The 23,793-nt window shown below is 42.8% G+C and overlaps 1 long non-coding RNA gene across 1 annotated transcript in view; it reads left to right on the top strand.

Moving 5' to 3' along the window:
- The window catches only part of LOC119241261 (uncharacterized), a 63,274-nt gene continuing 39,481 nt past the window's right edge, over positions 1-23,793 (top strand). The window contains exon 1 of the long non-coding RNA XR_005124289.2: positions 1-127. This is a non-coding gene — a long non-coding RNA (uncharacterized LOC119241261). The remainder of the gene's footprint in view (positions 128-23,793) is intronic.

Below are 23,793 nucleotides of genomic sequence, written 5' to 3'. Positions count from 1 at the left end.
TTGGGGACTCAAATCCAAGTCTGTTCAGGCCAGAAGACGTGTATTTTGAATCTCTGCTCTCTCAGCTGACACCTGCCCTCCAGAATTCGAGCTGTGGTTATTTGATTTTTAGATGATCTGCATGAAGGTACTTCCCTTTCAGAGAGCCTCCTCTTTCATTATAATCTGCTCTGGCACAGGAAGGGACCCTGGGAAAGAAACCTGGGTGTTTCTACCTTGTTCTGTGACCTTGAGTAAGTCACAGCCTCTCTGAACCTGTGTTCATATCTATAAAATGGGGACAATGATCTCTGCTCAGAACTCCAGTGCAATAATGAGTGTGGAACGACTTTTCCAGACTGGGGAGTCCAAATCCTGGGACTCTACCTTTGCAACATGTTACCTGAGGGGAAAAGGAGTAGGCCACTATCTTTTTTGCTTTATCTCTAGAAAAAGACTGAGATTTTTGTCCTTTTAATTTACTTTTCACTGGGAAAAGAGACTACTAATCCCCACTCCTTTCACTCACCAAACAATGGATCTTTGCGAAGTACCCTTGACTTTATATATTTGCTTTTGCTACCTAAAAAATATATTTTTGAATAAACTCTGGAATAATTTTTTAAAGATTTATTTTATTTTTATGCATGCAAAAGCCGGGGTACAGGCCAGAGGTGCAGGGTGGGAGGGGTGAGAGGATTCACTAGAGACAGAGTGGGGAACAAAACAGGCAGACTGACTGAAATACCCTGCCGAGGGGAGCAGTGGGTGAGTCAGGAGAGGTCTGTTGCACCATGTGGGTTTCTCCCTGGCCGGGGATTGAACTCGTGCTGCAGTGGCTGCGGTTTGCTTCTTGCGCCACCAGGGAGGCCCTGGAATAGTTTTTGATTTACAGATAAGTTGCAAAGATAAAAACCTTCCTTTTAGCATTCCTTAGTGTAAATATCTGTTGTAACCATGGCACATTTGTCCAAAGTAAGAAATTAACATTGGTATTACATTACTAACTGAAGTATGTACTCTGGATTTCACCAATTTTTCCACTGTTGTCTTTTTTTTTTTTTCCTCCTGTTTTAGAACCCAGTTTAGGATACTATCAATGCATTGCTTTTGGGAACATTTGAATTTCAAGAGGACTTTCAGATTATCAACAGAAGGTTTTACTCTGGATAAAAATGTTTTTATTTGTGTTTTCTCTGACTTTTCTAACCAAAGTTCTTTGAATAGTAGCTGCTTTTTAAAGTTTTGTCACTTTAGTGAACTCTTAGCTGCTTCGCTGAGATGCTAATGGCAGACAAGGTGATGTCGTTTGAGGATTTTGGAAGACCCAAGGATGCTGCAAAAATGCAAAATGTGTGACCTTTGATTTGGGATATCCATGTCTGTTTCTTCGCCCTGAGTTATAGGTACTAACAAACAGGGTACTTTTCTACAGCATATCTTCCTACGGCGTCCTGTGAGTTTGGGCTCAGAGTTTTGCTTTGCATTGAGGGCAAAAGAGAATAAAGGTAATGAGATATTGTTGAACTCAGCTGTGCAGTTGGTTTCTCCATCCAGCATTCACAGCATTTGACTGGTGCTGGCAGCATTCCAAGTCATGGAGTGTCTTATTATATTTGTCTGGGCTTCTGCTTATTGATTGGGTCTCCTTGCTAATATAGTTTGTTTTCTCTTGAAATGGCTCTAAGATTGGAATGATAGTTAGGTATTCTCGAGTTATGACAAGTTCTTTTTTTTTTTTTTTTTAAGATTTATTTATTTATACAAGCACTGGGTACAGTCAGAAGTGCAGGAGGGTGAGAGAATTCACCAGAGCCAGAGCGGGGAGCAGAGCAGGCAGAAGGACCGAAGTACACTGCTGAGGGGAGCAGTGGGCGGCAGGGGAGGTCAGCGTGCCATGTGGGCCCCTCCTCCGGTGGCCGGGGAGCAGCCGGGGATCGAACCGGCGCTGCAGAGGCTGCGGGCAGCTTCGCAACCCAGCGCTCAACCGCTGTGCAACCGGGGAGGCCCTTATGACAAGTTCTTTTTTATGGTCTCCTGACTGGTGCTCTTCATGCTTTTGAAAATCTGTAAAATTTCTGGAGCTCCGCAGCTGGAGGGAGGTAGGGGTGGTGGCAGTGTCCCTGCCATGTTTGAATGGAATTGAGATCCCCCAGAATAGATTCCATATTAGGGCGATTTATGAGACCTCATGGGATAGAAAAGGCATAATTATAAGTGCTTGATTGATAGTTTAGCTCACCGCATTCCTAATCTTTATCCACCATAATATAAAAATGTGGGTATATTACCCAACTGTACATATAACTCTATCCTTCTGCCTTTAATAGTCCATCTAACATTTAGGGTTTGTTTTGAGATAATTGCCAGTATTGGTTGACCATTTATTATATGTTAGGCAGTCTGCCATACTATATGTACATATTTTCATTTCATATAATTTTTCACAGTTCTATGTGGCAGGTATTGTTGTCATGTTCACGAGGAAAATTAAATTAAGAAACTTAATTTCATCCAGGGTTATATAATTGGGAATTAGCAGAGCCAAGACTTGCTTGAGAAATGTCTAATTCCAAATCCAGAATCCCCTTAACTATCTTGCCACACTGAGCCAGAAAAATATAGAGATTTAGTAAATTCACAGCTCTTTTTTTCAGGCAATGACTCCCTGCTCCCCCTTTTAGAAAAGATTACTCAAATTCCAGAACTCAGTCATCTACATCATTTATTGAATTTTTGATACACATAGAAGTCTGCTTTTGACACTAAAGGGGATGGAGAGATAAAAGAAAATTAGCTGGAGTGAAAGAAGCCCAGGAGACCTGAAGTCTCATCTAAGCACTAGCACTGATTGCTTTGGACACATCATGGAACCTCTTTGGACATCCTTGATTTATTTGTGAAGTGAGCAGGTGAAATTAGATGAACTCAGGGGTCCTTGCCAGTTCTTTGATTCTATTCCCCTGGTTTTGTGCCAGACATGACATAGGATAAGTGCCAGATGTCATCCCTGTCCTTAAGGATCATGAAGCAACACTTTCAAATCCATGAAACAATTAGAGGACATTAGAGTGGTAAATTGTCTATCTCGTCTATATGTAATGTACTTATTTAACCTTCTCATGCAACCAAGTTGTCCTAGGGACAAAGACATATGTCATAATCTGCCCTTAATAAGTGTACCAATTAGTTGAAAAAATAGAATAGAAGCACTTAAAACAATGACTAATACAAGACATCAGATAATTAAGTGCTAAATTGTGTTGGGCAGTCATTGTTAAAATGATGGCAAAATTATAGCAACCACCATTTACTGAATTCTTAGGTTAGTGTGCAAAATTTAAAGGGTGCCCAAAAAATCCCTCAGTAATCAAGATAAGTACTGCTTTAATGCAATATTTTTAAAATAAAAATTAATACAAAAAATTCATGGTGAATATAATATCAGGATTTTAAATAAAGACAGATTTAGCAATTCTGAGTTTTCCTTTTTCTACTTAGGCTCAAGTATGGCTCAGCCTAGCACTGTGAGCTCAATATTATACCTTATAGTTTTACATTCATTGTCCTATTTGATTCTCACAATGATCCTCGTAATTAGATTCTATTAGCGTCATTTCATGACTGAGGAAGCTGAGGCTTGGCGAGATGGTCAGATGTATGGTGGAACTTGAACCCAGGTCTCTGGTTTTATAATTCATACTCTTGAACACTGCTTTATATGTTCTTACAAATATGCAGACAGAGTTCAATGCCTTAGCAGAAGGCTGTGATCAGTGTTGCAAGTTGCGTGTAGACTCTGCCTGGGGCAGATCTGGGTTCCCCTGGGAAGGCTACAGAGTAAGCTGGATGGAGCTGTGGGTGGTGGTAGTTCTTCTTTTCTTGCCCCACGAATTTCATGAGGCTGGACACTACTGCAGGGTGGGGGTGGGGACCTCCACCTAAAACCAAAACTCGAGTGCAGTTATACTCATTTCATGCAGAAGTAGAAAATCCAAGATGAAATCCATCCCTAATTGTGTTTTTTGCCTGACTCCACAAAAAGCAGTGGTTCTATAGTGTTTACCTGTATTTTATAGTGAAGGAAGCCATACTGAAGGCAGATTCCATCTAGAAGTATTTGTCATCTTCAGCTCCCTCTGCTTCACAGAGCTTCACTTCCGGGCAGGAAATGAAACCACAGAGAACAAATGAAATCTTGATTTTTAAGTTCCATTTTGGGGAAGCAAGTCATCTTGCAGTTTTATATCTAGTGCACACTTGTCCAACGTAGAAGCCAAAGACACTAACCAGAGGGGCCCATGGGGGCATTTCATGTGCTTTGAGGTTTGAACCAATAATATACCCATGTACCCTCTGAGAAATAGGGGTGAAATTGCCCCTGCCCAAGACAATCAGTCTTTAGTACAGATAAGAGATTTGGGCTAGCTATATATGGGGTGAAGAAGAAAGTCAGAATTATAAACTCCAGAATGAGAACTGACTTTTGTAGTTATCTGGTCTAGGTCTTCATTTTACAGAAAAGGATTTAGAAACCTAGAGAAATTATGTGACCTTGGGAAAGGCCAGATAACCACTTAGTGGCAGGCATGGGACATGAAATTGGATAGATGACATTTTGAAGTGGTAATTTTAATGCAACCACAGAGCCATTTTGACGAAGCCTAAAAAGCACTCTTTTTAATAGCACAAGAAATACTTTATCCTTTGACCTCGCTTTATCTCTTATCTCAGTGGGAAGACATACTGAAATCATTTAGTGATGTCTGCAGTGGGTGCCCATGTACAACATGTGGGCTATTTCTGTAACATAAGTAAGCGAATCTGTCCTGGTACAAAACCCTAGCGTGTTGTGTGTGTCTCCATGTATTGGCATGTCTTGTCTTGGCTAATGGTGGTTTTAATTTTTTATCTTGATGTAAAATTTTCTATTTTTATATTGTGGAATAATGAGTAGATGACTTAGGTTTCACAATGTGCATAGCTGATTCATGTACTGTCATTTTTCTGGAAATTCCAAAAGATCTATTTCCCCAGGCCATTAAGATGTGTACACTGGGAAGTGGTGTCCCTTTATCTTTGAGACTTCTTCCTTTCAGACCCTTCCCCAGACCCTTCATAATTGTGGCCTGTTTCATATGAACTCAAAAACCCATGAGAAGCCAGGTAGTGATGACTGTAGGCCATTTATCAATCTATAACCAGTAACAACCCTCAGGGCTTAATTTAATAAAAGAAGGTTCATGGTATAGAATCAGCAAAATGGGATGATTACTTGCTGCCAATTTCATAAGGATGGTAAAATACGCATATACTATACATGTAAGATACTCCATGTATAGACATTATATATGAATTGTAAATGTCTCTGTTCTGATGGGCCTGTTCACAGTTCCCTGATTTCACCCCTTTTCTCCAGTGGTTTCCCCTGACTGGACAGCCCTTACTCTCTGCTGGCCTGGCAAAGCATCTTATGTTTTAAGGTCAGCTCCATACTACCTCTGAGAAATTTCCTTAATGGTTTAGGTTACATTGACCACTGTTACCCTTGTACCTCCAAGTGGACTGTCCATACCTCTGGTAACAGCCACTCTCTACCTGTGATTTATTTCTGTGTCTACCTCTCTGTTTAAAAACAGGTATCATAGTCCACCTGTCTTGGGGTCCCTGAGCCCAGCATGGTATCTGGACTGTAGTAAAACTCAGTAAATATCTGGCAGGTGAAGGATGTCTTCAGGACGATGATGCTCTAGAAAGTGTTCTAGCAGGTTCAGTGATATGTGCGTAGGACGTCTGATGTTCTGTGGCCTAGTGAATGTGCTCAAACAGACCACCCAAGATTCTCATTTGGTCTGAGGAAGTTCCACTCTGACAGGCAGATTTTTCTGAGCTGAGAACAGTAAAATCCCTGGAGGCTAAAGAGAAGTTATTATCCTTTCCCAAATCCTTTTGCTCTCCTCCTAAATGAAGATGTGATCACTGCTTCCGCTAATCACCTAGAAGAATATAGTTTGGGAAGGGTATCGTCCAAGTGCAGGTTTATCAATGAACATATACTCTCTATCTGAGAAACACATCGTTCCTTTTAGCTGAAAGACCAAGGCTTCCCTTCTTGTCATGTGAAGGCTTCTCTCCAGTGCCCTGGGCCCTCCTTCCTCACGCCTCAGTTTAAGATAAAACGCCTTCCACCCTGACTAAATATGGGCTCTGCATAAACATGGTCACTCCTGCGTGCATGTTTGTAGAGTGACTTTTCCTCTGCTAACCCACCTGATGCTGTTTTGATCACTTGATAAGCCTGAGAAGAACCCAGAGGATGGAGGAATTTTCCTGGCACCCCAACTCTGGTCATTGGGAAAGAGGGGGCAACAGATGTCATGAATACACATGTCCCTCGATACCTGACACACTGTTACTTCCAATTTAGTAATTTTGCCAGTAAGACACCCACATTTTAGGTGCTGTGCATAGAGGTGTTCATATAAATTTGTGACTGTAAAAGAAAATTTGCTATTTTCTTTTCAAATGATTTCCAATTTCCTTTACTATGGCTTAAAAAAATACTTATTGAAGTATAATCATTATCCTGTGCTGATTCCAAATTACCTTTTTATGCTGTTATCTCTTTCCATCTCTGTGATTTTATGCTCTGACAATACATTTGTCAGTCAACAAGTATTTATTGAGAGCCCTGCGGGGTATCCTATATAACATTTTAATGCCTATCATACTTTTCTTAAGTATTCTCCTGGTGTTATAACTTTGGCTTCTAGTACAGCTTAAATGAGACAAATAATTCACTTGAACGTGTTTTGAAGTTTATAATCCAGAGATTGGTGTCTTGCAAAGGAATATTCATAATTTACTGGCCTACTATGTGCCAGACATTATGCCCCACAGGTTATATACATTATCTTATTCAATTCCCACATGTGTAGATGGTCTGATACTGGATTTTATGACGAAGGAAACAGATTCAGAGGTGGCAGCATCCTATAACTACAAAGGGTCAAGCCAGGGCTCGAACTCAGGCCCACTTAAAGCCAAAGCCCAGGCAGTGCTTTCTCATTACAGTAAACTACCCTAAGAGCAAGCGTTTGGAATGATGACAATTGAAAGTTGATTGTAAATGCCTCAAGGCTGAGACTGTGCCTAAATCTGGAATGTGCCATCCTATGATTTTCACATATTTTTGTGTTTCCTTTTTCTCTGTGTGTGAAAAATAAGATTCACACTGGGATTCCTCCCCAAGCAGCTTGCAGTGTGATTTCTTGCCCTTGCTCCTTCTGTCAGCCCCAAAGAACAATCTGAAGGACCTAACCCCAAACACAATAGCTGTAAATCGTGTTGCCACATATTCTTCTTGTTGGTGTGCTCAGCCACATAGGGCTCTACCTTGTGAATGATGTGGTTCTCCCCTCCCCTCCCCTCCCCTCCCCTCCCCTCCCCTCCCCTCTTCTCCCCTCCCCTCCCCTCCTCTCCTCTCCTCTCCCCTCCTCTCCCAGGTCCTGGACACATAAAGGAATAGCCAACTCTGCGAAATTAATTCAGGTCACCCCTTAATTTGTTCATTCATTTATCCATCAATTTCAAGATCTTTGAATTGCATACCTGTACCATTCTTTTTTTTTTTTAATGTTTTTTTAAATGATTTTTTTTTTAAGATTTATTTATTTATACAAGCACTTACCCAGTCAGAAGCGTGGAGGGTGAGAGGATTCACCAGAGCCAGAGCGGGGAACAGAACAGGCAGACTATGAAATACACTGCTGAGGGGAGCAGTGGACAGCAGGAGAGGTCTGCGTGCCTTGTGGGACCCTCGCCGGTGGCCGGGAATCGAACCGGCGCTGCAGAGGCTGTGGGCAGCTTTGCAGCCCAGCGCTCAAAAGCTGTGCCACCAGGGGAGGCCCTGTACCATTCTTAAGGAACTCAGGCAAGCATGAACACAGCTGTCTGCAAGGTGCTATAAATGTGTATGTCATATTAGCCCCGTGAACAAAATCTGAGGGGCTTTGGGAGAGCAAGAAATGAAGTATACTGGGGGAAGAATAAGTAAGAGTTGTGTGAGGTGGGCTTTACAGTCATCGCCACTGACATCTATCAGTCACTTCCTCTGTGCCAGGAATATTTGAGACCCTGAACAAGCAAAGGGCTTCACAGATTAGAAGAAAGAAAAAGACACATGAGTAACTGGGTATTAGGTACCAAGATACATGTACTAGTGAGGCTGCAGAAAGATGGCAAATTCTGAGCCCTTTCGGGAAGGAACAGGCAGGCACTCCTAGAAGAAGCGGGTTTAGCTGAGGCGTGTAGGATATTAAGATGCTTTGATGCTGTGAAAAATATGAAAGGATGTGAGTATTGGGAGGAGGGGGACAGTATGAGCAGGCAGAGGAGGTGGAACAATAAGGCACATTAAGGAAATTTAAGTATCAAGAGGTGGAGCGGAGTGTGTGCAGGTGGGCAGAAGTGAAGGGCGAGTCCAAGTTAATGGGCAAAAGTCTAAGGCAAGAATGGCCTTGAATGCCAAGCCAAGTGAAAAGTTTTCACTGTCATATTCATTTTTCACATATGTTACTGAGGAAGTTTTTTTCCTAAAGTGTTTACAATTTTAATTAAATTAAAAAAAAACGCAGTTATACATAATGAATGTATAGAGTCACATGAAGTTATAAGAAATAATACACAGAGATTTCATGTATCCTTTACCCAGTTTCCTCCAACATACTATCATGGAGAACTACATACAGTTTCATATCTCAGGGGTATTGACATTGGTAAAGTTAAGATAAAGAACATTTCCAGAATCACAAGGCCTTTCATGGTGACCTTTTTATAATCACACACTTCCCTTTATTTGACAATTTATTCTTTTTTCCTTGTTTGGATGGTGCTTCTGATGTCAAGTCAAACATTAGAACTTTGCCTAGCACTAGATCTTATAAAATTCCTCCCATTATTTCTTAAAAGCTTATAGTTTTATGTTTTACATATGCATATACATTCATGAACCCTTCTGAGTTAAATTTTGTATAAGGTGTGAGATTTAGCTTGACAATCATTTTTTCCCCTTATGGAGGTGCAATGGCTCCAGTGTCATTTTTTGAAAAGGCTATACTTCCTCTGTTGAATTACCTTTGTACCTCTGTCAAACATCGTTTGTATGGGCCTATATCTGGGCTCTCTGTTTTCTATCGTCCCATCTATCTTTATGTCTGTCTCTCCATCAGTATCACACATGGTCTTGAGAACTGTAGTTTGGAGAATTGTAAGTCTTGGAATAGGGTAAGTTGATTCCTTCTGCTTTATTTTTATTTCAAAATAGTTTCAGTTATCAAATCCCTTTGCCTTTCCATATAAATTTTAGAGTAATTTTATGCCTACAAAAGTCTTGCTGGGATATTGACAGGGATTGTGTTAAATTTGTATAATAATTTGGGGGAAAACTGACATCTTTATTACTTTGAATTTTCTAACTCATAAACACGATGTGTTTATCTATTTAGCTCTTCTTTGACTTCTTTGAACAGCATTGTATAGCTTTCAGCATGCATGTCTTGTACACGCTTTGTTAGATTTACACCAAAGCACTTGCTTCTTTTGTGCAATTGTAAGTAGTTTTGCATTTCTAATACTAGTGTTGTTTAGTTTCCAAGGGTTTGGAGGTTTTCTTGTTATCTTTCTAATTTATTATTGTTATTGATTTCTAACTTAGTTCCATTGTGGTTCGAAAACACACTCTATATGGTTTCAACTCATTTACATTTGTTGAAATACATTTTATGACTCAGGATGTGGTGTACCTTGTATGTTCTGTGGGCACTTAAAAGAATGTGTCTTTTGTTGTCAGATGGATCTTACAGAAGCATTTCACTGTCCTAAAAATCCTCTCTGCTCTGACTATTCATCTTCCTTCTCTTTAATTCCTGGCAACCACGGATCATTTCACTGTCTTCATAGTTTTATTAGCCATTTTTTAAAGGGTAGGTCTTCTGGTGACACATTTTTAGTTTTTCTTCATCTCATCTATCTTGATTTCTGTTTTATTCCCAGACAATAATTTTGCTGGGATTCTGAGTTGACAGCCCTTTTCTGTGAGCATTTGAAAATACTGTGACACTTCTGGGCTTCGTGGTTTCTGATGAGAAATCCACTGTTATTCAAATCGTTTCTTCCTTATAAGCAAGGTATTGTTTTTCTCTGACTCCTTTCAAGATTTTTTCCTTCATCTCTTGTTTTCAAAAGTTTAATTATACAGTGTCTGGGCCTGGAATTCTTTGTATGCATCCTGTCTACAATTTGCTCAGTAAGTTTGTATTCTTTGATCTGTAAGTTTGTATTTCTTGCCAAATTTGGGAAGTTTTTAGCCATTATTTCCTTGAGCAATACTTCAACCCCATCTTCTTTTTCCTCTGCAACTCCATTGTTACTAATGTTAGAATTTGTTACAGTCCTACCTACAGTCCTTGGGACACTGTTCATTTGTACTTAGTCTATTTTCTTTCTGTTGTTCAGATGCATTGTTCTGTCTTCCAGTACACTATCGAGTCCATCCATTGAACTTTTTATTTCATTATTATAATTTTTAGTTCAACAACTTCTAACTGGTTCTTTTTTTAGGTCCTTTATTCTTTGTTAATGCTTTCTTTTTCTTTGCTGAGGTATTTTTTCCTTATTTCATGTTTGTTTGTAATTGTTCATTTAAGCACTTTATCACGATTGCTTTCAAATCTTTGTTAGTGCATTCTCACTTTTCTTCCAGCTCTATGTCAGCATCTATTAATTATCTTTCTTCATTTTGTTTAAGGTATTTCTGGATATTGGTAAAATGAATGGCTTTCAATTGAAGCTAAGCATTTTCACATTATGTTCAGATTCTGGATTTTTTTGAAACCTGTCACTGTTGGCTTTTGTTTGTTTATTTTGTGTTTTGGTATCACTCTGGCAGGGAAGCGGAGGCACCACCTCATTACTGCAAAGTGGAATTAAAAGACCAGTTCTCCACTTGTCCTTTTTTGACAACCAACCCTTGAGGGGCCTGCTCCTTGTGAACTGCCAGGTGGTCATGGGGGGTGTAGCTCCCTGCTTGCTTGCTCTGCAGTTAGAATGGCTTTGTTACTATTGGATGTAGTAGAAATCCAGGCTCTCAATGTGGTCTCTACTGACACCAGGGGTGGGGGTGGGGAGTTCATTACTGGTGAGTGAGGATGAAAGTCCAGGCACTGACTTGAGGAACATCAACCAATGAGGTTTCAGAGGCATCGCATTACTGTCTTGTGAGGGGTTAAGTCTATTAGAGTTTGTTGGCAAGGGTAGGAGTGGGGCCACAGATTTTCTGTGGTGTTTGGCTAGAGTGGAGTGGTTCTAGTCTAAAAAGTTTCCTGTCTGCTTGTCTGCTCCTTTCTTCTTCTTTGGCTATTGTTGGGGCTTGTTTAGTCTGCCTGTTGCTATTTCTAAGTTGCTGGGTGTTGGGTTTTGAGTCTGGGCTTTATGGAACAAAAATAAAATCCAGGGAATTCACCACTGTCATTCCTCACGTCGTCCTGTTGTCTCTAACCCATTTGCCTTCTCTCTCCCTTTCAGAGTCCGCTTATCTTTATTTTCTGTATACCATTCAAGGTTTTTAGTTGTATTAATGCAAGTAATAGATTTGTTTAAGTATGTCTGTCTTCCCTGAAGGAATATTGAGTGAAAATATTTTAAATAAAAATTTTATATAAAGCCGAAGTTTTTGAAAATTTAATCAAGTATCTTAAGGTACTTTAATAAAAATACAGCCTACAGTTTTAGTGTTTGTATTCTTCTACTTATCAATAAAAATGTCAGTATCATGCTTCACCCAGTACACACATTTAAGAGTAATATGATTTGTTTAAGATTGCAAAATGTTCCTCAGCTGCTACCTGCATCTGTTGCAAATACTGTAATAATTTGTCAACACTTTTGGAACCTTAAATTAGAATACAAAGAGAAGGAAGAAAATAGACACCTGGCATTTACCAGGAAACTATCACGATCATTTGGTATGCAAGAAGTGTTGCATTTATGCCAAGAGGAAGAATTTGACAAGTTAATTTGTCTCTTCTCTTATACCTAAGTGTTTCTTTGCTCAAATTCTCCCCAAGGTTCATTGTCTGCAGGACAAAACACACAAACCATTCAGATGCAGCTGCCTTTGGTGTTGAGGACATGGGCAAGTGATGTGTTTCTTTCTCTGGGGCCTGCAGGGTGCTAGAAATGAAAGTGGGTGTTTGGGCTCATGGGTTGCTCTGTCCCAGCACCAATCACCAGGTCCAAGTGATGGAACTGTCACCTGATCTTCAGCAGTGCATGTGTGTTTGTGATGTGGGGGTGAGTGGGAGCCCCTCTAACACACAGGTGCGGGCCAGGGGCCTCTTTACTTGGAGCCTGAGTGTGGTGTTTCCTTCCGTTAGTCGAGTTCAGCTAAAACTTTTAAGCAACTTGCCACATCGGAAAGACCTTCTTTCTCTTCTGTTTTCTCGAAATCTAGTGAAAGACTATTAACAATGTAAATGAGGCAAAACTAAACATTTCCACATTCAATTGAGAATTTATATGAGGTAAACACAGATCAGGAGATGGTGAACATTCTTTCTGTATAATTGATGATACAATTTTAATAGCATTGTGCTGCCGTGTCTCTGGGTGGAGAGACTGTGTGGGCAGATAGGGATGTTTCTCTCTCTGAGTTATAGGGGGAAAAGCTAAAGTTTTATTTTATGGTCAATTTCATTTTTTCTAACTAGAGTCAAATGCATGATATGATAATTAAAAATACATCAAGTCAACCAGAACAATAGCAGTTGTGTGTTTGGTGAGATGGCAGGATAATTGCCAACCCTTATCTTCAGTTTTCAGACTTAAATCTCTTTCCCATTTAGTTTTAATTGGCTCTAGGCTTCTATCCATCCTTAACTTTGGGTTCATTTGTCGTGATTGTTTTATCTGAGCTAAGTTGTTCTCCAATGAATACAATAAATCTATGTATTGGATTCGTCTTCTATTTCATAGTTAATATTTTAAAATGGTAAAATCAGGCACTTCAGGATGTAAAATATGGGAGTAAACATCTCCATTTCGAAATTACGTAGTCCATGTTTGGGAAAAAACATTAGCGACTAAGCATTAGCTTATTGAATCATATATTTTTTAAAAAGCTAAGACTCAAGAATTTATATTTTATTTTCCCTGTTGATTTTTCACAACTCTCTTAGCAGCTATTTTTGAAAACTTAAGACTTTTGATAAGGATATCTTCTCTTTCCCAAGCCAATTAAATAGTGACCTGGTTTAGGGCTACATACATGGGCCTCTGGCTGCACTGTTGAAATAGAAGGTGGTTATTCTGTCCACTGGCTGAGGCTAAAACCTTTTTTTGGGAATATTTTATAAAAGTTTTAAACCCTCTCTACAGAAAAATATGCATAGTTGGATGTAATTTTAGGGGATTCATAGGCATTCTGAGATTTTCTAATTTTCTAAGTATCACCTACACCCCTAGGTTAAGCTCCCTGGACAACTTGAGGGCAGAGCCACCCATTGCAGTTTTAACAGGGTAATGTCTTGGATTCTTTACAAAAGTCGGTGTGCTAAGCCTTTTGAGAATGGATTCAGGGTAAGGAACTCCATTTCTTTAGCCTTGAACAGAATTGGAGGCTTGGGCCTCAAGGACAGTACACAGAGAGAGCATCAAATCAGGGAATGAGTGAAATGGAAGACCTTTACCTTGCTTTCTCGTGAATTAGAATTTTATAATTATAATTGGCTAAACAAAAACCATCTAAAGCAAGTGTCTCTGAAAACTGGTGCTTCTAAAGGAGCCAAGAGGAATGACTCCATTGCACACCTAGATGGACTCTGGGTATAAAAATCATGGAGGGAGCTACCAACTGTGATGGAGAGTAGGAAGAATTTCTGGGGAAGCAAGGTGGGGGAGGGGGAGTCATGGTACTGCCTTTAAGGCACTGCCAGTAAGAAATCCCTAGAGAATCTTCAAGAAATGGGACATCTAGTATCAGGTGGTAAATTGTCTGCTGTGTGGTAAGAGAATGTGGCCCATCCCTCATGACCTGTAAACCACCAATAAAAATTATGCCAGTGTGCAATGCTTGTACAAATGATTGCTTTTAGGGGAGAGGATAGGGTTGGATGAAGAAGGTGCAGAATTACTATAGAGAACGGAGCGTAAGAATTCAGCGAGGGCAGGAAATTGGGGCCAGAGGTGAGAGAATATAGGTTACCTTGCAATTTGCAGAAGCCTCACGGCAGGCACTAGATTTTTCCCTGGGACATAAAATGGGGGCTTGGGGGCCTCCCCTGGTGGCGCAGCGGTTGAGTGCTGGGTTGCAAAGCTGCCCGCAGCCTCTGCAGCGCCAGTTCGATCCCCGGCCACCGGCGAGGGTCCCACATGGAGTGCAGACCTCTCCTGCCACCTGCTGCTCCCCTCAGCAGTGTATTTCATCAGTCTGCCTGTTCTGCTCCCTGCTCTGGCTCTGGTGAATTCTCTCACCCTCCCGCGCTTCTGACTGTACCCAGTGCTTGTATAAATAAATAAATAAATCTTTAAAAATAATAATAATAAAAATAAATTAAAAAAATGGGGGTTTGGGCCAAGCAGATAGGTATTTAAAGGGGCATGGTGACCACCTCTGACCTCTGAGTATCACTTATTGGAAGTGTTTACCTTTCCGAAGCACTTTTATGCTCACTCACATTGTTCTGTGCTTTGGGGTACAAATACTTGTGTGTTCTTGCGGGGCTGGTGCCTGCCTTCTTGGTCTGGAAGACTGGCAACTGCAGAAGGAGGGAGTGATAGGGATCGTGCAAGTCAAAGTGTGTGGGGGGAGAGATTACCGACACTCAGTTAAAGAAAATTTGTGGTGGGGCCTGATAATTTCAAAACTTTTTGCAAAGCTTGACTACAGCATTCCTACTTCAGTCCTGCCTAGCTGCCAGGTGGGGCAGCACTAGGGCACAGACACCACACTCTCCTCTCTTTTGGGGAATGGTCCTGTGAAAGCACAGTGACCTGAGCTGACCCTGTTCTCTCACTGGAATGTAGATCCCAGACTTTCCAACAGCGTGGTCGGTCGGGTAGGAGCAGGGTGGGGACCAGGACTGTCATTCCTTTCTTCTCTCAATTGTTGACTGATGGCTAGGCTCTAGGGAAAATTTGTTATGCTGACTGGTGCTGTCCCACAGGAAAAGAAAATGAGTGCACCCCACCTCCTTTGCTTACTAGAGTGTCTTCTATGCTGCTGCTTCTTTTTTTTTTTTTAAGATTTTTATTTATTTATGCATATAAGAACTGGGGTGTAGGCCAGACATGCGGGGGGTGAGAGGATTCACCAGAGAGAGTGGGGAGCAGAACAGGCAAATGTACGGAAACACACTGCTGAAGGGAGCAGCGGGCAAGACAGGAGAGGTCTGTTGCGCCATATGGGTTGTTCCCTGGGGGGCCAGGGATCGAACTGGTGCTGCAGTGGCTGGCGATAGCTTGATAGCGCTGTCTTTAACCCCTGCGCCATTAGGAAGGCCCATTCTACGCTTATTGACTCTGCACAGAAATTCTTTCCTGAGGAAGTCCTTCGTGCTCACTGAACAGACTTTGTGGGAGGGAGAGAGAGAGAGGGCAGGCTGTAGTGATGCAGAGCCATAAAAGGTAGAGGCAGGGCCCAGGGCCTGGAGGTAAGGTGCACTGGCCCGTTCATTTCATTTGGTTACAGTGAGCTCTTTACTCCAAGAATTTTATGTAACAGGGTCTCTGGAGATGTGTGCTATCTCCTTTTAGGGTTGGTGAGGATAGCTCTTTGGGGGGGTCATAATATCATCTGGTATTGTACCAGAAGACTTGGAGGGCTGGGGTGGGTGAAAGTGTGAGAGAGGGCAACTGGGGACCTGTATTGATGATTTAGCACTGACCAGACCTTGGACGATGGTGAAGAGTGCTTTTCATCTGTGGTGATTTACTAGGTAAGTTTTTGTTGGGTGCCCTGGGTATGCCAGGTGTTGAGGGTGCAGGGAATAAAAGGCACAGCTGCTCATAGCAGTTTCTCTTATAGCAGGTTCTGTTCCAACTTGCAGGTTCCAAGTTCTTATCTTGATTTACCAGGTCACACATGACTTGGCCCCTTCACCTCACCCTCTCTTTGCTTCCTCTGACAGCCCCACCGCACTGACCTCTTCGCTTCTCCTGGAGCACAGCAGGCACACTCCCACCTCAGGGGTTGCCCTGGCTGTTCCCTCTGCTTGGAATATTCTTCCTCTTCACCTCTTTACACTTTTACTTGAAGGTCCCCTTATTCCGACCACTGTGTCAAAAATGTAATTGGTCCTTTTCTTAGTCCTCCAGTCTCCTGTAACTTGTTCTGGGTTTTCTTTCTAAAGCATTCCTCTCTTCCCACCATACCATGTAGTTGACTTGTTTCTTACACTTCTGTTTAGTCTCCGTTTCACCTGTTAGAATATAAGCTCCACGAGGTCAGGTCCCAAGCCCCTAGAAGAGTCCTGGTTAAGCCATGAAAAGTTAGTAGTGAAAGGCTTGGGAATTCATCCTCCCATCCTGTTTCCACGCCAGGTCTTTCCTGAGCTTTGCCTGATCTCTCCCTCTCTCTCACCTCACCCTTTGCTTTGTATCAGGGAACACAGATCAGGACCCTCCTTTAGGTGGTGGTGCCTGCAGGAAGAACAATATTGTCCAGGAGAAGGACACAATACACTGATGGACAATGTTGTCAGGAACTTAATTATTGCAATTTTGATAGCCAAGGAAGTTCTTAAAGGAGGGTTTTGTATTTGTGGGGGAAATTCAAGGGAAATTCAATTCTCCTTTTCCAAATATTATCTTAATCTCACCTGTGATCTACTTCTACTCTTTCAAGGCTCTTTCCAACTATCAGGGGTCACTGCTCTTAATGTCCAGCTGAGCCCTTCACCTGCATGTCTCAGGAAACCTGTTCCTTCCGTGGGGGTTTCTGAAAACCACCAGCGACCGCCTGCATATCTCTCGAGTCCTCCGGGTGTTGCAGCTCCTCTGGTTCAGACTTGCTCTGCTGCTCAGCTCTTGTCTTGTTGCACCCATGTCTCTAGAGTCTAGTCCCCAAGACATGAATGAAATCTGTGCTTTATCTCCTACAAACAGTTAATTCAAGGCTATGGGGATTTTATCAATTTTCCTGAGGATTTGATGCTACCACAAGAAAATTATTATCCGGAAAAGTGAAACTTAATACTCGAGATCAGTCATTACTCCTTCTAGAGGTCACTGCTGTGCTTCCTCATGACAGCAGTGTCCCCAATTGCCTCCTCTCACCTCAGATCCCCACCTGCAGCTTTGTTCCAGAACTGAACTCCTCTGTAAAAGCTTTCCCTAGCGAGTGTCTTTCTTCTCTGAATTCAAGGCCCCTAACTCCAACTCTGAAGTTTGCTTAATGGACCCACTGGCCTTTTGTCTGATACTCCTAAATGTCAAGTTTGTGTCCACTGTGGGACTTTTGAACTTTTCCCCTGCCCAGCGAGCTCTTGCCACAGATCTTTACTTGCCTTCTTGTCATTCAGACCTCAACTCATCTGACAACTCCATGGAGAAGTTTCTCTAAGCTCTCCATCTAGATAGTATGTACTCTGTCTCCTGTCACCCTGGTGTGTTTCCTTCTAAGTTTCACACATTTTTTACTCTCTGAAAGATCTTGTTTATCACTGATTTGCATGTGGTTACTCATCATCCCCACCCACAGATGACTGTTTCTGTGTCCCCAGCATAAATTAGAACACATACTCCACCCAACCTTGAACCTCATATCCTGTCCCCCTAGTTCCAGGACCAAGGAGATTCTTACCTGGAACATAATAGGTGCTCAACAAATACATATTGAATGAACGGACAGCTCGATCCTTGCTTTTTTCAGAAAAGGCCAGAAATCCATATTTTAAGTGTCAACTTCCAAGGTGTCAACATATTTCAAATATGTAAAATACCAGGTCAGTCAGATGAATTCCATCTGCAGGATTGTTTGTTCTCCAGCTTCCAGTTTGAAGTCAGTGCCCTAAATTCAGTGCAGATACTATGCAGAATTTCTTGGAGGGAGGGGAGACTCTAGGAACTTTTTGGAGGAAGAAGTCAGAGAGGAGAAGGGGTAAGAGGGAGTGATGCCATTTCTTTGGAAAGGGAGCTATAGCCCAAGAGTCCCTAAAAGTGTGGGAACCGCTGATATTCTCTTTGACAGTGCTGCTTGGGAGCTGGCAAGATTTTGGAGGGGATGGTGCACTTAGGAGGGCAGGGCCCCAGAGGTGAATGGGCCTGTAAGTCATTCCCTTCCATGGTCATCTGAAAGTCACTGTGATGTTCGATTTTAAGGGGTCATGTGGAGGGTACAATGCAGTAAACAGTGCGGCTGGAGGGGCCTTACAAATATCTCAGGCAGCAGAAGCATCCTTCCAGGGGTGCTTTGCACAAGTCTAAGGGGTAGAGGCTGCGGGAATGGCTAGATTGGATTTCCTGCCAGTCAGGAGGGAGAGGAACTCAGGGTTAGAATTATTTATTTTTAAAAAAAGATTTATTTATTTATGCATACAAGAACTGGAGTACAGGCCAGAGGTGTGTGTGGGGGGGCTGGGGGGGCTGTGAGAGGATTCAGAGACAGAGTGGGGAACAGAACAGGCCAATTGACTGAAATACACTGCTGAGGGGATCAGTGGGCATGACAGGAGAGGTCTGCTGTGCCATGTAGGTAGCTCCTTGCATGGCTGGGGATCGAACTCGTGCTGCAGAGACTGTGGATAGCTCCATAGTGCTGTGCTTTACCCTTTATGCCACCAGGGAGGCCCTCAGGAAAGTTCTATGGCATTTCTCTTACTACCAAGTTATGGACATATATGTCTCCCTATTACTTGACATATTGTTTTTGTCAAGTGGGGAAGACAGCTGGGAGGGGTGCTGGGGGAAAGAATAGCACCAAACCAGCATAGGCCCTGCCTCCTAGGGCCCCTTGGGACTCTTATGGGTGGCTTTTTATCATCTTGGGATGTGCCCTCTTGAATGAACCTCCTGGTTTCAGGTCCCCTCCCATTTCACCCCCCCCCCCCCAGAATAAGGGTAGAGCTTGCTCTGAGCCCAATCCCCAGAATTTATAGTCATAACATTTGCCACCTACAATCCCACATCAGGGACAAGGCTGTATCAGAGGCCTCTTAAGATTCAAGTGAGGCACAATCAGTACTAATTTTATAGCATTTCTTGCCTGTATCCTCAACACCACTGGCTTAGGCAGGGGAATTCCTAGGTTGTGCTGGCTCAGTCCTTTTTCAGAAGAGAACAAAACCCTTCCTGCCCTGTTTCAGGCTCTAAACACCCTTCTTCTCCCCAGTCTTCCTCCCTAGAGAATGACCTGCAGAGAAGGAAACCAGCTGCCTCAAGCTGGCAAACAGGAGGAGACTTTGTGTGCGAGAATTTTCCAACAAGTGGAGCCAGCTGGAGGTGAGGTCTCTGCAGCCAGCAGGAAGTGGAGTTTCTCTGGCCAGTTTAAGGGGACTGGTGCACCATTCACCTCCCAGCCTCCTCCCAGTCCTGCCACCACGACCCACCCCCACCCCCGCCCATCCGCCCATCCACAGAAATCCTGACACCCTGGGAGTCAGGGCTGCAAGGTTTACTGTGAGTGTGGGATTGCTCTGTGCTGGGTGCTTCCTGCTTTCCAAGTATACACAACCCAGGGTAAAAATGAAAAGCATCCAGCTGTCTCTGAGCTGGCAAAACAGAAATATAAAGACATGATCTTTTATTTTTTAGTTTTTTTTATGTGTAAAAAGCAGGTTTAGGGCCTCCCCGGTGGCACAGTGGTTGAGCACTGGGTTGCGAAGCTGCCCACAGCCTCTGCAGCGCCAGTTCGATCCCCAGTCGCTGGGCAAGGGTCCCACATGGCACGCAGACCTCTCCTGCAGCCTGCTGCTCCCCTCAGCAGTGTACTTCGGTCCTTCTGCCTGCTCTGCTCCCTGCTCTGGCTCTGGTGAATTCTCTCACCCTCCCGCGCTTCTGACTGTACCCAGTGCTTGTATAAATAAATAAATAAATAAATAAATAAATAAATAAATAAATCTTTAAAAAAAAAAAGGCAGGTTTATTAGGAAAAGTGTTAGAAACATAAAGTACACTTGCATAGATACAAGCGGGCAGAAAGAGCTGCCCCAGAAGGCACAGGTTTGCTAAGAGAGGCCTGCATGGTCACAGGCAGGTGGCCTTGACAGGTCATGGGCAGGCAGGAAGCTGCTGCCCTGCAGAGGGAGAAAGTTGGTGAAAAGGGACACCTGCATAGTCACAGGTGGGCAGTGGGAGTGCTGCAAGACATCATCTTTTAGTAATGGAGGTTGATTCTTCCCCCCCAGGTTGATTCTTGCTTGTGTCTTCTTCTGTCTCTCACCCTATCCCCTCTTTTTGGAAAGGGTGGGGGAGGAGAGAGCAAGAGTAAGAGAGGGTGAGAGAGACAGAGAGAAAGAGAAGAAGAAAAAAGAGAAGCCAAAAAAGAAAAAAAGAAGAGGAAGAGATAGAAGAAAGGAGGGGAAGGTTAGGCTTGGAAGTATGTTTGCCAGGAAATGGGAATGTAATTGGGTGTCCCCTCTGTTGAGGGCCCAGTGTAACCATCTTAGGGGGACTTGAGACTTGGCCACGTCTGCTGCTATTTATAGTGTATCTACCACTGGAATTCAGACATGTCTGGATATTGCTAAAAATCTAGTCCAGTTATCCATCCAGGGACTCCAGAGCCTCCTAGAAAATTCTTTATCCTGTGGAAGCAGGAACTAAGTATCACAATATTGGCCTGATAAAAGGGCTTTAAGCTTCTGAGGTGAGGAGTGATGATATGAGTCTGTCTGTCATGAAAATCTCCCCCAACCCCAGTTTCATGCCCTAGGGAGAGAAGAGACCAGCTGCAAGAGGAAACTGAAAGAGTTCATGTGAACTTGCAAGACACTGGACTGGAACGTCCTTGCTTCAGTGGTCCTAAAAAAAACTATAATACCAGGTGGGAGGGGCACATTCTCTCCCACGTATTGTCACAGATATCTGAGTGTTTGGTGGGACGTGAAGAATGTCTTGGGAAGTGCTCTGTGGGGGCCATATGGTAGCTGACCCAAATATCAAGGTTGTATACCAAAGCTGGCTCAGAAATTGTCAAGCAGATCTTAGCAAGGTGGGCATCTGGGATTCCACATCAACAGGATTAAGATCGTCATAAAAATGATGCCACTTGGTGTTACACACTGGAATGGACTTAACAGATTCACACTCACTCCTTATAACCTCCTGTGAAATAGAGGATTATGCTAATCCTACTCAACACTGGAGGGGTCGGACTAGCAAACTCAAAGCCTCTTCTGCTCTGTGGACCGGGGTTTTAGGACTAGTCCCAAGGCCTGCTGTGGGCTATTCCTTATGTAGATATACTTCACAGACTTTGAAATCAAGCCATGTACATTGCCTGGGGTTTCTTCTATGCCTACCGTCTGAACAAGAAACAAAACAGTAAAGGTGGAGAAAAAAATATGACCTATATTACTGTTAGAAGCTAAGTTGGAAAAAACAGCTTATAGAGAGAAACAAATGGCACAGGGTTGGCAGACTTGCCTTTCCTGTCACAGGCACCACTGTGCATTATTCCAGGTAAAACTTAGGGTATAGAAAGGAGAGGGGGGCAACGAGAAGAGAAGGGGCCGGCAACTCTGGTTTCTCCATTGAACCCTCCAACCAGGTTAGTGATGGGTGAAGAGGATCAGGAGCGTCACACTAATGGATGTCGCTGCACACAAAAGAAACATAGGGCTTGGGAAAAGTCTTCTGATATGAATAATTGTACTGCGATGACAAGCAGTAGCCACAGGGGCCAGACTCTGGCAGGAGATGCTTTGATTTATTTGCCAGTTGAGGGGTTGATTGCTGTGTTAGTCAGGGTTCTCTAGGTAAACACGAGAGCAATAGCATCTTTATCTGTATCTCTATTTCTTTCTGTGTATTTGAGTATGTGGACATGTGTCGGAGCAGAGAGGGGAGGGAAGAGAAAAATAGAAAATCTGGGGCCTCCCCAGTGGTGCAAGGGGTTGAGCACAATGCTATGAAGCTGTCCACAGCCTCTGCAGCTCGAGTTTGATCCCCAGCCAGGGAGCTACCCACATGGCACGGCAGACCTCTCCTGACTCACCCGCTGCTCCCCTCAGCAGTGTACTTTGTTCTATCTGCCTGTTCTGTTCCCTGCTATGTCTCTGGTGGATCCTCTCAGCCCCCACAACTCATGCCTGTACCCCAGCTCTTGTATGCATAAATAAATAAATCTTAAAAAAAAGAAAATCTAGGTAAATTCACTAAACAAAATTAAGTTATAAAGATTTATATTAGAATAACAATACTTGGACCAATCTGTACCTTATAACCCTCTAGGATCTGTGAACCATTGCCTGAGACATGCTTCTTTGCTTCTTTTTATATATATATATATGTGTGTGTGTGTGTGTGTGTGTATGTATTCACACACATACATACTGAAAATAGATAATAACTTGTCTTTTGATTTAATAAGTAGCAAACGTGTCTGCTGTATGCTAGGTCTTGTGTTGTAGAGGGCACAAAGAAGAATGACATGTGATAATTGTTTTTTAGGAGCTCAAGGTTAAGTCTAGGAAAGCAAAGCATAAGATGTGTGCAATGAGATCTAAGCAAAGTGCTGCTATGGCCCAATTGTAGCTGGATTAATTTTGACTTGAGGTATGAAGAAAGCTCTATGGAAAAGGAGATAATTCACATTGTACCTTGAAGAATGAATAGAATTTTGACAGAGATTAACAGAAAGGATCTTCCAGGCTGCTTTGTATTTGAGGAATGCTGATAAGTCTGGTCTTGTTAGAGTGTTCTGCATGTGTGTGGGGGTGGGCTGGGGAGGTGTAGGAGTTTGCTGAGGCTTGGTGGGGAGGAGAGAGAGCCCAGTCTGGAAAGATGGGTTGCACTGTGAAAGACACCTCATGCTCTGCTAAGGTGTTACAGTTCCTTTGAATTTTCCTTAGAAACCTTCCATTACAGAAAGTAGCATGTAATGGTAATACACATGGTATTATGAAAAATTCATCTGGCAGTGCATGAAGAATGAACTGAAAGGTGTGTTGGTGTGTGAGTCTAGGTGAGAACAGGAGAGGGTGCAACCATTGTGCGGGTAGTAGGGTGGATATGAGGGGACTCATTTGAGAGAAGTGTTGATGACAGGACTGAATACCAGATACAGGAAGTAGTTTTGGTTGGTGTGGGAGGAAGTCAGTCACGAGTTGACCTGTTTGTCATTATTTATTTATTTATTTATTTTTTTGGTCGCTATTTTAACAGAATGTTCTTCCTGTGTCAGGGGCTTTTCTGTGTGTCCCATCTGGATGGGCGGTTCATTGAAGACAGAGAAATGGGGTCCCTTTGACCTTCACCTTTGAGTTCTGACCATGTGAAGGCACTGTATACATTTTTGGGCCAATGTGGTAACCCCAGGAGGTTTGGTTGTGGTATGCAAATCGCATGAGTGGGCCTATTTGTTGCTCTGTGAGTGTGACACCTGGTCCTTGAAGTGAAACTCTCTCTGTGATCTACACATGTGGGACCAGAGAACCTGTGTGGGAACTCCCCGTCTGCCATCCATGAGTGGTTAAGGGGGCCATGGGGCCATCTGAGCTGTTAAGGGAACCCAAATCAGTGAAAGAGGAGTGCCACCTGCCCTGTCCTGGGCCAGGGAAGCTCACTGCAGCTCAGAAGACAAGCTGCTTGGTACTTCTG

The sequence above is a fragment of the Talpa occidentalis genome, unplaced genomic scaffold, assembly GCF_014898055.3.
Source record: "Talpa occidentalis isolate TD23 unplaced genomic scaffold, MPIMG_talOcc4v2.1 talOcc4.12, whole genome shotgun sequence".
Classification (NCBI taxonomy): Eukaryota; Metazoa; Chordata; class Mammalia; order Eulipotyphla; family Talpidae; genus Talpa; species Talpa occidentalis.
The sequence above is the reverse complement of the archived record's forward strand: the minus strand, read 5'-3'. Positions and strand labels throughout refer to the sequence as shown.